The sequence below is a fragment of the Dermacentor andersoni genome, chromosome 5 (genome assembly GCF_023375885.2).
Source record: "Dermacentor andersoni chromosome 5, qqDerAnde1_hic_scaffold, whole genome shotgun sequence".
Lineage (NCBI taxonomy): Eukaryota > Metazoa > Arthropoda > Arachnida > Ixodida > Ixodidae > Dermacentor > Dermacentor andersoni.
The window spans coordinates 94,666,943-94,681,767 of record NC_092818.1 but is presented as its reverse complement, the minus strand read 5'-3'; the positions used below and the strand labels follow the sequence as shown (position 1 = coordinate 94,681,767).

At 47.1% G+C, this 14,825-nt stretch overlaps 2 protein-coding genes across 2 annotated transcripts in view; one reads left to right on the top strand and one right to left on the bottom strand.

Moving 5' to 3' along the window:
* Positions 1-14,825, top strand: part of LOC126530902 (uncharacterized) — a 174,594-nt gene that overhangs the window by 107,495 nt on the left and 52,274 nt on the right. The gene's annotated exons all lie outside the window — the stretch shown is intronic.
* LOC126530903 (corticotropin-releasing factor-binding protein) overlaps positions 1-14,825 on the bottom strand; it is a 121,585-nt gene that overhangs the window by 95,198 nt on the left and 11,562 nt on the right. The gene's annotated exons all lie outside the window — the stretch shown is intronic.

Sequence of the window (14,825 nt, the reverse complement as noted above, 5' to 3'; positions counted from 1 at the left end):
CGCCAGAAAATATATGCGGGCGTTGAAGCATTCAACAAGGAGCTCGTCTCCACTTCCCATGATAAATAAAGCACGGTGCGAGGCTTTTATTACGCTCGCAGCGGATGCGACAGGGCTTAAATTCCCATACGTGCGGAGAACTGTCGCGTAAACATATCCCTTCAGCGTCATTGACGAAGGAAAGTCGTTTAATCAGACAAATTTCCAAAGTGTTTCGAACTGTGACTATCTATAGAAGCCAATCTGCGAGGGTTTCTTCCCTGACACGCCACCAGCAATCTGCGAAATGCAGCGGCACAGGGGCGCCGTCGCCTATATTGCCTGCGGAAACAAAAACAAAAGAAAAATAAACAATAATAAAGAATGCTCGAAATGGCAACTCCGACTCAAAGGAGGTACTCATCGGAAGTGGCGCTTATTAGATTTGCTATACCCTACGCTTCTATATCTTGGCTATTTTTATTACAGTGCTCGAGGAAAGTACCACGTTTTGCGGGTGCTGAGCGTTATTGCCGGTTTGTCTTATTTTTTTCTCTTGCCCAGAAGTGATGCAGCAATCAGTGGATAATCTGCGATTTTAGTTCACAAACGTGAACGAACTTCAAAGTGAGGGGGCCAGTGGAAACATCGCGAGTGGTATGATTAAAAAGTGCTCCTTACGACGTCACCTAAGGGACCCAAAATATGAGGCTCGCATTCAGTTTTCACTGGATCATCCTTTCACGCTGTGTCGACGTAATAAGCCCAGCTACACCTCTGTGCGAGCTCTTTGCACTCTCTCTACGAACATTGACCGACTTTCTACCCTTTCAACAACTTTCAATGTATAGGAACTCCTTTTCGAAAACTTTCGAAAACACTCATCTTTTCTTTTCGATTATTCGTATAAAAAACGTGTACATGCTAATTCCAACGCCCCTTTTTATAAAGCAGCTACTAAGGGGGATGTTTCTGGAGTGAGAAACACAGGAATAGGTTTTTGATAAGGCTGTCTTTAATTACCTAACTCAAACGCTAATGTCAATATTTGTGCTGTTTCAATGCAGATTACTCCTCTTCATCTGCGACTGTGGGCACTAATGAGTGGAGGGTGGACAGGCCGCATTTGCACCACTGTAGGGCGCTTTAACTTGTGAAATGCTAGAGCACGAGTAATTTACGTTGCTACAGAACTCTGCTCAAGTAGAACAAAAGCTTACGGAACTGCTGGTGCTGAATGTGGGCAATTCGTGGGGGCTTGAGCTTAACAGATAAGAGCGGCATTAAGCTGCAGCGCATTAGAAGGCATTTGTTGTTGAAAATGGCTTAATTGAGCCAAAGAACTGCTATAGAGACCGCGGTGTTCATGTTTAGCGCTTTGGCGGCGTTTTCAGGGCTAAATGAAATATTTGAGCGTATTGAGGGCGCGGAAATATGTTTTATACATGTGGTTCCGTTTTCGGTCGCGGATATGCAAAACGGTAAAAGCGTACGTTACAAAACATCGTATTTCGTGGCTGACTGCCGTCCTTATACGTCGAAGAACATGTGAGTGAGTGAGTGAGTGAGTGAGTGAGTGAGTGAGTGAGTGAGTGAGTGAGTGAGTGAGTGAGTGAGTGAGTGAGTGAGTGAGTGAGTGAGTGAGTGAGTGAGTGAGTGAGTGAGTGAGTGAGTGAGTGAGTGAGTGAGTGAGTGAGTGAGTGAGTGAGTGAGTGAGTGAGTGAGTGAGTGAGTGAGTGGGGAGTGCGTGAATTTGTTTCCATCTTTGTGAGGAAAGAGGGAAAGAAACTCATGCGGATCCAACGCATATGTTGGAACCTACGAGAAGTGAACCTTCAATGAAGCGGGTCAATTAATCCTACACAACTAAACGATTTGCCTCCAGCTGTGTTTACTCCTATCCTACTATGCCACGCATGCCCTCACTTAATGTTTTATTTATGCGACATCGGTTCCGATCTGTGGCTAAATGCTAACACCATATCAGGGGGATGCACAATGCCGGACGTCGGCGCAGCGATGTCACGAGTACGAAGGTGACTTATTAGGCTCGTCGATGGAAGAAGAGCAGCGAGAGGCGTGTGCACAAACAGCGACATATATGTAAATAATGCGTTTCAGTATTCTAATCACCTTGCGTAACAGTGACACATAACAATTATGGCGAATTGGGCAAGAATGCGCACACACCCAACGACACAAGAATTGGTAGCCCAAATATAAAAAACCTATTCTCATTGGTGTTTACATTTCAGAGCACGATGTTCCATAAAGAGGTCTGTGTACAAAAGCCCTTCACTAAGGCGTCTCACGTTCTTTGCGGTGGTGGTGAGTTGTAGCAACAGGCGGGTTTAGCCTGGCGATCTTTCGTTCGTTCTTTCTGTATTCATATTCAGCCGTTGCATCTTTGCTCGCTTACGGGTGGTATGAACCATTCCTGATGATGATTTTTTTTTTTTTTGTCTCACTGGACTAGACGGCGCTTTTATTGCGAAAGCATTGTGTGCCCCATTACGCGAAAATGTAGCGCTGTAGGTGGCGGCGTGACCGAAAAAAAATGGTACCAAAATGTCCGACGGCAACGAGTAAAGACACGTAAAAAAATACTCGGGTTGACGTCAAATTTCTCAGGGAGGTCCCTGAAAAAAAAATAAAAATTAACCAATGCCTTTGAAAATATCATTAGGTAAATTTCGGTCTGGGTGAGAATCGAACCCGGGCCTCCAGGGTTAGAGACGAGCACGATTATCCGAAGGCCACGGTTCTCATTGATTAAATGTGTGCCCAGTGCGTGCGTCATTGTGCACGGCACGTCGTAGCCATCTTGCTGACTAAACGTGTTGTCTATCGTGTGTGCGTAGTTGGGCACGTGGCGGCGCCGCCGATGGTTAGGAGGTAACGCCACGTCAGGAGCGTATAAAAGGAGTGCATGAAAAAAAAAAATATCAGTGCCCTTCCACTCTGTGAAGAAGGTATGTCCAGCGAAGCTGCGTATGTGGGCCCCTTAACGGCGAACTGCACCTCCGCCGCGGGTCGGCCCGGCACTGCACTATCTTCGGGATCGGCCCACATTTGTGGAGTGCTTAACGCCTGCTTCACTTCCACCGCGGGTTGGCCCGGCATCGCACTATCTTCGCGATCGGCGCAGGTTTGGGGAGTGCTTAACGCCTGCTTCACCTCCGCCGCGGGTCGGGACGGTATTGCAATATATCCGGGATCGGCCCACGTATGGGGAGTTTTTTTTTTTTTTTGCTTACAACGGCACGAAAATTTCCTTGGACGGTAGAGGTACACAGCTTCGCTGTAAGAGCGGTATAGTCCAGTTGAACGCCGCTGAGTGGTCCTTCGGGTTATAAACTCCTCGCGGGCAAGCGAGCGCGTATTCATCTGGCCTTACCGAGGCGCAGTTAAATCGCAGGCGAGAGCTTGTGCAGACAAGGAACCCGCAGAAAAAAGAAATTCACCGAACAGAATATAATGATTTCGCACTCCCACACGTAAGCAGTCTTAGGTGTACGTCTCTGTCGAATTTTTCGGGTAGGAGCCATTGTTACAAGCCATTTAAGGCTTTCGCCTTAATGAATTCTTCTTACCTAGGCAAGCTAGAAATAAAGCCTACATCCTATACTATACGTCAGTCTGACTACTGGAAGGTGGTCACTCCCCGTGCTAACTATTCTATGGGTACACTATCGTATATTTTGCCTAAACTTCTTAATGATCTGAATAAATGTGGAATTGATTTAGGTCGCACTACAGTTCGCGAACTGCGCCACGTGATATGTGATGTTTTTGAACAATTCTAATATTGATTCCTTGTGATACATTAAATCGAATCAATTTTGCGTTTCTGTATGTTTGTATTCCTGTATGTTTCATGTATGCTCCTGTACTGCCTTGTAGAGGGGACCGTGGGCTCTAGTCAAGCTGTTCAGCAGCTTTTACCCACGGCCCCTCCATCGTTTTGATGGAAATAAAGCTTATTATTATTATTATTATTATTACGTTCGCAGCAGCCAACTAGGTGCATTCAAGATATTCGTAAGTATGTCGAATTTGGCATAACGCAGTGCATATTAATTTTGACGTGAAAGCATCAAATGCCTGGATGAACGAAAAAGCCGGCGTCTGTAGCAGGAAAACGGCACCTAAATTCCCATTGGCTATGATGCCAGGGCCCGAGTGGGTGAAAGCAGAGCGGGTGAAAGGGCACACCTGCTGCCGCAGTAGCAAGTCAGGGGTTGCGTGAGGGGAGAGGGCATGACCGCGACGCCACGTCACCCTCGCTCTCGCTCGCCGAAGCCTCTGTTATCCTTGGTTTTCCGCGCGCTCTTTGTCCGTCCAAGCTCTCGCCTGCGTTCTAACTGCGCCTCGGCAAAATGAAAGCATGCCAAGCGTCTCAACGCACCCATTTTCCCTCTAGGAGTTCGTAACTTGAAGGACTGGTCAGCGGTGTTCAATTGGACAATAATGCTTTCGCATTCACGACTCATAAGAGGCGCTTAGGTGTCCACGGATTGTTCTGTTTTCCTTTTAGCTTTTTAAATATGTCAAGATTACGGGCTTCCAATTAACTGAAAGACAATTTTTTTCGAGACTGCAACCCCGCATCAACGATAATCTCTGCGAGGAAACCGCAGGGCGTTTAAGCGTGCACAAGATCATTCCTTAATACAGGGCAGTAAGAACAAGCTCTTCTTTATTTTCCACGATCCGGTATCGTACAGCGGACGTCGCAAATTTTTGTAGCAATGACTCAGTGGAGTGAATTTTATTGTGGACAATACGAAACGTGTATATACATGTACAGGGCATCGCAGCCATCATGCATGAAGCTTTAAACCTAGGGGTCATTCCACGCAAGAGAGACCAAAGGCATGTTGTTCGAAGTCCTACCGAGAAACCAACAATATATTTTTGTCCTATGACATCGAATTACATAACTGAAGACTACTTAGGAGACGGTTTAATTGTTTTTCTGGTCCTCAAGACGTCAATGAGTTGTAGATAATCGTGAAGGGCGTAAAAATTAGATGTTTCCAGCAAAGTACATAAAGTGTCTGTATTTTTTTTTTTTCTGGCGAAAATAGAAAGCCCGCGAAATATTCAAAAGGATGAGTGGCGATTTAGAACTCAATTTGAGAGGAATGCTTTAGCATTACGGCGCACCTCCTTGAGCTCCCGGATTCATGATTTAAACCACGTTCACCACATTGCAAGGTGTCGCCAGGAGCCCACTCGACACACGTCCCGCCTCTTCGAGGAGCAAAGTGCAACCGACTGTGGTCCGGAGCAGATCGCGGTCATTTGCGTTGTATATAGGCACTGCTTTCTACTTGGACACTCCTAATGCTAATGTTTCGAAGCCTGTGAGTTCTTTGAAATGTTAAATTCAGCTTTCTCGCATCCATTTTTGTTCCCAGCCATCCTCGCTCCATGCGAAGAAACACTGCTGATCTTTGCTGTTGTGTGACGAGCACAGACTAGATAGGTATAGCCACTTTTATTTTTGTTCAGCCATTTTGGTATTTTTTTCGGCTACGCGTGCGTGAGCATAATGGGGCTGGAGGTATCTGCTGCCTTGCTATTTATTTATTATTATTTTTTATATGTAAAAGAGCGATATGCGCCGACGTTACCTACACTCAAACATTTGTGTGGGACTTCCTCTGCTGGCGTATGAAACTGCGCTCTTGTTGATTTTCTGTGTTTACGTAAGCAGAGATTCTGATATCTGACCCTTCGGAAAGCGCGTGTGGCAGCATTCGTCTAACGGAAGCCGTCTTGCGGAAATCGGAGTTTTAGGAGAAATTTTCACGACCTTGGCTCACATCATCAAAACTAGGTAAATATTCACAATGCGACAGTGCTGAACTTTGCTACAACGTCGATTCGCGCTTGGAAAAGCGAAGAATACTTTTTGCTCAGCTTCTTATTTAAACATTGACGTCCAGATGTTTACGCAGACTCGTGCGCTATACTCTTCTAACTGTAAATAAACAGAGCGCAGGAAACAAACAAAATACCGAGCGCCACAGCTAAGACGTTGCGGCCCGAGAATGTATTCTTGTTTGTTTTTTTTCGATCATGACTTGGCGAGATGAAAAGCTCGAGAAGGAAAGACACGTAAAGCGAATATGATTTTCTACTGCTATCTTATCTACGAGAGAGTAGTAAATGTTTTGCTCCTGAAGTATATTTTTCCCGGATTATGTAAGTTCTATTTGTTTTATAACTGGGCCTTAGACAAACGTTATTTTTAAGAATTATGCTAATGCCGTCGATGTTGCTTATCAAGTAAGCGTGTATATTCTTGATTCCACTGAATTTTCCGTGCAATTTTGTGGTACACTGAAATGTGTCAGACGAATGAGCAAGACTATGAAGATGCCATGCGTGACACTTTATTGGTGCTTTGAGGTCAGAAGCATAATGCAGTGATCTGTAATGCTTTTGAACGAGTAAAGGCGAAGTTTTATGTAGTCGCGGACAACTTTCTGTGGCTATGAAGGGAAAGCTACGAGGGCAGAGCATCTGCGCATGTGTTACTGCGCCAAGAAGTCCGCCAGCGTTTGACAGTGCTTTCGGTTGCTTGGAACAGACGCTGAATCGACGCAGCTCCCACGTGCGACCGTTTCGCGTTTAGACCAGACGCGCAAGGTGAAAAGCCGCAAATAAGAAAGCTTTTACATTCATTGGTGTGTTTTGTCTTATTTAGCTGTTGATGATAAGGCGTTTATGTCTTCTCTTACCCACATTAAGATTAACTTGGATGAAAACGCGGCGCTCTTTTCAGAAGCGCTCTCACTTATGCGCGCTTTGCCTCCGCAGCTTTCCCTTCGCAGCCACAGAAACTTTTCCGCGAGTATAGCAAGTTTAAAATTTCATTTTTTTTTTTTAATCTAGGAGCTTGTGCTTTAGCTGACATAAAAAATGGCTGTGGCTTAGCTAAGGTTAAGCCCAGGATGCGAAGCATACTAGCCTTTATTTTAGTTGTTGAACCACTGTTTAGCCTGGTGAACTGCTGTTGCTTGGCTATATTTGGTTCGGCTAGTAGAAGAAACAACTCATGCGTTACTCTGCTTCGCCTTCAAGAGTGGAACGCGACAGCGTTCCCGTCGACCCGCCAAGGGGTGTAAGACAATGGGCTACGGCGCAGCGACTACGCGCCCCGCATTGGACGCGGTGAGCGTCGAGCAAAGCAGCGTTCGGCGCGGCAACGAAATGTGCGCCTGAGCAAGCGACGCACGCCTGAGCCTTAGAAACAGCTCGTTTCTAAGGCAACACCGCATTCACTAGAGGCGCTTTTGTACCGCTTTGAAGCGTCGTACTCGTGGCTCAGTAAATAAAGAAAAAAAAAAAAGTACTCGTGGCTCAGTGGTAGCGTCTCCGTCTCACACTCCGGAGACCCTGGTTCGATTCCCACCCAGCCCATCTTGCAAGAGTTGAGCCAAAGCCACCTAGAAAAAGCGCAGCTGCTTATATACCGCCGCGACGCCGCGAGCGACGGCGCGAGTTGGAGCCCCGTTTCTCCTCTGTCGTGACGTCACGGTGTCACGTGGTATTCAAGGCGACACCGCCGCGCCTGAGGAGCTGGGTTGAGCTCTAGTAATATGTATGCTTCGCATAAAACGCATAAGGTACCACTGCCTTGACATTGCGTTTTCTTTTTTCTTCCTTTTTTTTTCTACTACAGAAGCTACGGAACGCATCTCTCAATTTTGCCAAATGGTATAGTGACAATAAAGAACGACACAGTGTCAAAACTGTGAGCTTCGAATGTGACACGTTTTTGGGCGAACTTCTACCCAGCAAAACAAGTAACTCAAGCACAACGATAGTAGTGAGAAAAGTCGGCGATCGTCGAGAATCTGATGTCCGGTTCCAGCGTGCCGGCTATTTATACTTGACTCCTCGAAATTTCCACGGTAATGGCGGGTTCTCGCCGAAGTTCTAGAATGTACAAGAGTATTTGTGTCGCGTATGAAATCCGATTATGATGGGCATGGCGACAACACAGATACAATCGGCTACAAGAATCGATAATGTTGCGATACATGCACGCAGGCACGTCTTGCGCCGATCCATGACATTTAACATGTGTCAGCCGGTGAAAAGCGATCACCGGAAAGAGTAAACAACTATGCGTGTCAGTATGTTGCCGGAAATGCGTGACACCCAGTGGGGCCTATTCGAGGAATATGCTGGGCAATTGCATCAGTAGCAAACCTACTGTCGGATATGCCAATTTCTTTTTGTCACGTAAATATTTACTAATTTAAATATGCGTATCTTATATTGTGGTTTCGGTTTCGGAACAAAGTTGATTCGCCCTTAGGGGTCGCTGTCGCCGAATAAAGGAGTTATTCACCTCGGTACCCGTCTGTGTGTATTTGCTTGAAGCCGCCGTCCCGGCGTGCCCTGTACGTTCTCCGTGCCCGGCGTGGAGTTTATGGCGGCCATGCCAACACAACTGCTTACCTTGTCAAGGCGAGGATACTTGACAAGTTCATTCTTATAAATAGAAGCGGAGGGTATAGAAACATGTAACAGTGTCCACAAAACATCAGCGCAGGCACCGTGTAAAGATACTGAACACTAGCTATCTTAATATTAGAGCATATTTCACTAGAAAGGTCATATTAAACAGCACAATATGCTATGTGGTCTGTGGAAACAATCTGCCGGTGTAAGTGTAGCACTGTTTGGCAAAAGAGAGAGAGAGAGAGAAATGCTCAGGCGTGGGCGACATTACTATTCTTTAAGATGCCATGACGTAAGTTATCCCCATGAAATATTTAAGTGAATTGTCAGCCACCGCAGTGCCCCATAAACATTTACGCCATGGCGGTGGCCTCATCTAACTGGTGAACGGAAGTGGAATGAGCCAAATCTACGCAGCAAATAGAATACTCAGCGCGACGTCCGTTAACGCCACATGTTCCACCACAGTGACGTCAGAAGTGAGAGAGTATCATTCACTCGCCTGGATCAGGTGACGCGTGAAGCGCGGCAAGTAATTGATTCTCTGAGAACAGAGACTAAAGCTTGACGTAGGTACACAAAATTGAAAAGGAACACTTTTCAATAAGTGGACTATGCTCAATATTTGTTCTACGTTGAAGACGGAAACAAAGTATCAGGGAAGCAAGCGCAAACAGACTGAAATAGCCAAGGTTGACGACTGGGCGTGTTGGTATAGCATATTAGAGGTTGGATTGCGCAACATTTTGCGTAAAAATGTTGCGCAATCCAACCTCTAATAGACTGAAATAGGTCCTTTCGGGGCAGCTTAGAAACGTCTTGAAACATCTTGAAATGTAATTAATGTATCTTGGGGCTTTTCGGTAAAGCCAACTGCACCACTTTTATTTCCGCTACTACATACATTACCAATGGAATTACGAGCGCGGCGTCGATCCCCGTACTTGGGGCCTCTGAACAGCGACGAAGTCCTGTAGTTCAGAAGTTGGAGTGGCGAAAGGTTGACCTCACCTTTTTTGCGTTGCTTGCAATGAAGTCAAGACTAAGAACGTAATCTTAATAATGCATCGGAAACCGAGCTGGCCCACCACCGCCCGCGTATCATGTTTGCCATAGTACACGTACATTGCACAACAACCGTCCGAACTGGCTTGGTTCGTCGAGGGACGTGGAATCGTTTGCAAGCACGGCAACAAGTGGGATATTGGTGCATAGAACTTACGGCAAATCGGCATTCTGGATATTAGAGAGTCAGGGTTCGGTCTTCCAGGTCATCGATTCGTTTTCAAGGTGCTCCGCTCTTACTTTCTATTTTGCTTGTTTGTTTGTTTGTTTGTTTGTTATGCTCAAATGCTATTACTAGAATACGCGGATGATTATAAAAGGATATCCCAGTATATCCTAGCACCCATCAGAGAGGCCCCTGCAATCGTTCGACCTTTCATCGCAGACATTTTTATTTATTTATTTATTTATTTATTTATTTATTTATTTATTTATTTTGTGGAGAAGGATTGGAACGATATAGTGAGTCTTCTTCAGCGCTTTTGCTCGTGAGTGTAGCTCGTGCTGGGAGTCCGTGCCCTGCTCTATCGGTTGGTCCCAAACTCGGAGCAGCACCGGCTTTTCGACCTTTTTCTTATCGTACAGCCGGCACCCGTCGCATACAATCGACACACTCCTTCCGTACAAGCCGGGTACATCTGAATGTGCGCCTATTTCCGCCACAGCCAGACATGCCGAAGAGCGTCGCGATCTCGCGCGGCCCTTTTCTTCAAATGACCAAGAGAGCTCTAAAAGCGTTCGCGTTGACACCACTTCTGCGCCCACGATCCTCCCCGGAGCGCTTGTGCGGCTCTCGGTCCCTTCCACTGCATCCGGGCTCACGTGGAAACTGCTGGCCAAGTATGAAGGTCCTACTGCGTCGCCGAACGCACATCTCCGGTCAACTACGTAATCAAGCCCGCTGAACCGTTTTCGGACATGCACCGTCGTGGACGAGACATTGTCAACGTCGACCACCTCAAGACCCACTATGACCCACTCATGGTGACAAGCTGTTAGGTCGCCGGGTGGCTCCCTTTTCGTTCCCTTGGGTAATTGTAGAGAAGGATTGGAATGACACAGTGGGTCATCCTCTCCACCGCTTTTTAGTGGGCCGTCCTCTTCAGCGCTTTGGCTCGTGGATACCGCTCGTGCTGAGTATCCGTGCTCTTATATAACATTCGGTCCAAAACGCCTTTACAATTTATTTATTTATTTATTTATTTATTTATTTATTTATTTATTTATTTATTTATTTATTTATTTATTTATTTATTTATTTATAATGCAACCCAGTAGGGGCTATAGAAGAAGTGGGAGTGGTTAGACATCAAATTTGTGCACACTGCAGGAAAGAAGTAACCGATTACTATTACAGTTACTTGATTCAAAAATATAATTCGTTACAGCTTCCAATTACCGCCCCACGAAAGTAATTGCTGAATTATTGGTACCAGCCGCGAGATTAGTTAGGAACGGTGACGCGTTCATGGGGCGGCGCAACAAATGAAACGGCATGTGGCGGCCGAGCCAAGCTCAACAGGCGCTGCGTGTATATAATATGCTGCCTCGTTGTATTTTTTCTGTTCTGCGTTGCCGAAATACCACGTGAAACAAATCTGATCAAACATGTTGCGTTTTTGTGTGCACGGACAGTTACTGAGACATTACTGAAGCTAGTTAGGCCATTCACCTATTGTTTTTCATCGTAGCACCTCACACCATCTTGCTTGCTTGCCAGCAAAAAGGCCACTTTCAACTTTTGCAAAAACTATTCTAAGACATCAGTCGTACTTACCATCAGAATTTACGCCCGCTTCACGATTGTCAGATCCATTGTGGTGTCTGCACCGGTCGCAAGTGCAACTGACAATTCCAGGAATCAGAAAGAAAGCTGGAGCGCCATTGCAAGCTTTGAAACATGCAACTTTGGAGCACATTCACAACGTGCACAGATTCCGGCAACATGTATACACAGATGGCTCAGTAAAACTCAACAGCTCTGCTGCTGCAGTCATCATCCCGGCGCAAACTGAGGAAATCAAATTAAGAACTTCATGTGTGACCACATCGCCGGGTGCAGAACTCGCGGCGCTCCGTGCTGCACTTGATTTCATTAAGCAGAAACCACCGCAACAATGGGCAGTCTTCAGTGACTCCAATGCAGCTCTTCAGTGCATACGAAGCCCAATGCGCCACGGACCCAATGAACAACTGGCCTCAGAAATTCGGCGCATATATCATCAAAGCTATGACAAGGGACACAACATAATCTTTCAGTGGCTTCCAGGACATTGTAATATCAGCGGGAATGACCACGCCGACGAAGCCGCCCGATCGGCACATGAAAGTGGTCAACGAGTCTTCATTCCGCTTTCGCGAACAGACGCTGCGGCTGAGCTGCGATTGATGTCCCGTGAGTGTACTTTGCCCCTGTGGGACTCAAACGTTTTCATCGTGTGTCGGTTGCGTTCGTTGTCTCCGGACATACGGATGCACCTCCCGCCTGGACTACCACGACGTGAACAGACCATGCTTTACCGTCTGTGGCTAGGCGTTGCCTTTACAAACGCCTATGCTTTCCTCATGGGAATGGCCAACAGCCCCACGTGCGACACATGTAACATCGACGAGACGCTCGCACACATTATCTGTGTCTGCCCGCGATACAGTGCTGAGAGACAAGTGATGTGCAGAGTACTGGACCAGTTGGACAATCGTCCACTTTCAGAACTGAAAGCTTTAGGCCAATGCTCCGAAAGAACATCCGCGTTGAAGGCCTTACTCGCGCTATTAAGGTTCTTGCGGTCTACGGGGCTTCACGACAGACTCTAAGAATGCCGCCCCCTACCGCTCTGTAGTGTACGCGCTTTGTTCGTGCTTGTCTCCCTTTCTTTCTATCTCCCCCTTCCACTCTGTTTCTCTTTTTATCCCTCTTAACCCTTCCCCCTGCGCAGGGTAGCCAACCGGAACTACGTCTGATTAACCTCCCGGCCTTTCTCTGCATTATTTTCTCTCTCTCTCTCTCTCTCTCTATCGTAGCCTAACCACATGGAACGGCGGAAAGACTGAATACGCGCGGTGGCTATGCAGAAGTAAGTACAGTGCTCAGCAATGGAAACGCGATACTCGAAGCGCATGGTCGCCGGCGCTTTTGCACCGACTGCAAGCGCCGGGCATACCGAGCTGATGCATCGTGGTATACAGGGAAAGCGAGAACATTTGCGACGCATTGCGAAGGCATTTGGTCCAGCGGCGATCACCTAAAGCTCACTTCTGGCGCAAAAAAAAAAAAAAGAGCGCGCCCATCGAGATACCATATATGGAAACAAAGCGCTGCATGAGCGGAGGTCTGTCTGCGGCGGCTGTTGTGAATCGCGCCCGCGCGTTACCCACGCGCTGCCTCTCGCGATCTCCCGTTTGGCGAGGCAGTCGCGCCACACTTCGCTCCATTTGCAATGGGCCGCACAAGAGAGACCGTCTGCGCCAGCCAATATATCGAGAAATCAAAACACGCGTAGATCTCGCATTAGGGAGTATCGTAACCGTCGGCGAATTTTTCGCTCCGGAAAGAAACGGCACAACCTGGGTCGAAGCCGAAGGGGGTGGTACAATGTCTCGCAGCGTCTTTGTAGTGTTCTACTACGAGGACAGTACTCGGGAATGAGAGCCGACCCCGAAGGCAGAGGTGCAATTTAACACAGAGCCCCAAAGTGTTAAGAGCCACGAGGCGAGAACGGTAGAAACCGACGCGCTCCCGCTCGTGACGCAAGGAAGAAAGCCATTAATTCTAGTGGCCGACTGGAAGCTAGAGCGCACACAAGTGCTCTAACTCGTGCTATGTGGGACGTGACGTATACGTGCCAGTCACATCGACGAAGTGTAATACAGTCCTTCGTTATACAGGTCATTCTGTTGTAGAGACCTTCGTTGTAGAGGTGCTCAACTTCAGTTGGCGTCGGCATGAAAGAAGGCGTAACCATATGGCGTAACTGTTAAATATCGCGCGACTACGTCTGAAGCGTCAGGGGTTCTATCCCAGCATGAATGCATACGAGCCCAAGCGTCAGGGGTTCTATCCCAGCATGAATGCATACGAGCCCTCCGGAGTCGTGCACTGCTATGGAGCCAAACAATATACGCACGAGTCTGCCATTTATTGCTCATGAACACTGCAGTCACTATGGTAACCTTTGTAGTTTTCTGACAAATACTTCGTCAAACTATGATTAACGAGAAAATTAGAGCAGTCTTCAAGAGCTGCTTCGGTAGCAACGAAAACCTTTTATCTCAATAACTCCCATGCAAAGCCCTTAAAGAGTAGCAATGTAATGTTGAAGGTCATATTTGGCAGGAACGCACTTTTTGAGAGCCGAACGCCCCCCCCCCCCCCCCCCCCCCCCCCCCCGCAACGTCGACGCCTACCCTCATTTGCAAGAAAAATCGCATTACGTGAATGTCACCGTGTTGGTGTGACTTTGTTGTGATACTTGCAGCGACCCAAGGTAACGTTAAAAATGGTTTATTGAATAACTGCAGATGCCCATTGGACCCATATGGATAATTTTCAAGGGTATATATTGACATGTGCACTTGCCTATCTTTATCAGGCGACCACGTTTCACCGCCTAACAAATGTTATCACACAGCGCAGGACGCGCCTGCGTGTATCGGAAGTTTCTGGAATGTTATCGATGGTTCCATCCGCTGTCTGTGACCGAACGTTGTGTAATCTGATTACATGTGTGCGCGACGCGAATAATGTAGAACTTTGTGGAAGGCACGCGGGTCCCAGCGATTACTCTGGAACATTCGACGACTGATGTATAAAAGCCGACGCGCTTGACCCGCTCATCAGATTTTGGACGATCGCCGACTGTGTTCGCCGTTTTCGCTGAGCAGTGAGTGTAGCCTGTTTTTCTTGTCACAGGTTCGCCCAATAAAGTTGGTTTCGCCATTCACAGTTTTCTTGCTGTGTCCTCAACCATCGCTACCACGTGACAGTATTTTATACATTTTTCATACATCGCTGGCTACTTTCTTTTCGCGCTCTTTCCCCACTTACATGATTAAGTACCCGCCATTGTTGACGTACGCCGCAAAATAACACCTGGAATATAAATGCTGGAGCTCCACGTCTTAGCTGACCGCGGTGAGCTGTGTTGGCGGAGTGCATTTTCATCAGAATTTGCGCTAGTTTTCTTTTATATATAGCCACGAGTGTGGCCTGCCTCGCACAAGTGGCGACCTTTCTCAAAAGCCGACACACGAAAAAGCGTTTTCCGGTTCGTGAGGCCTTAAAACCTGCAGTCACTGAA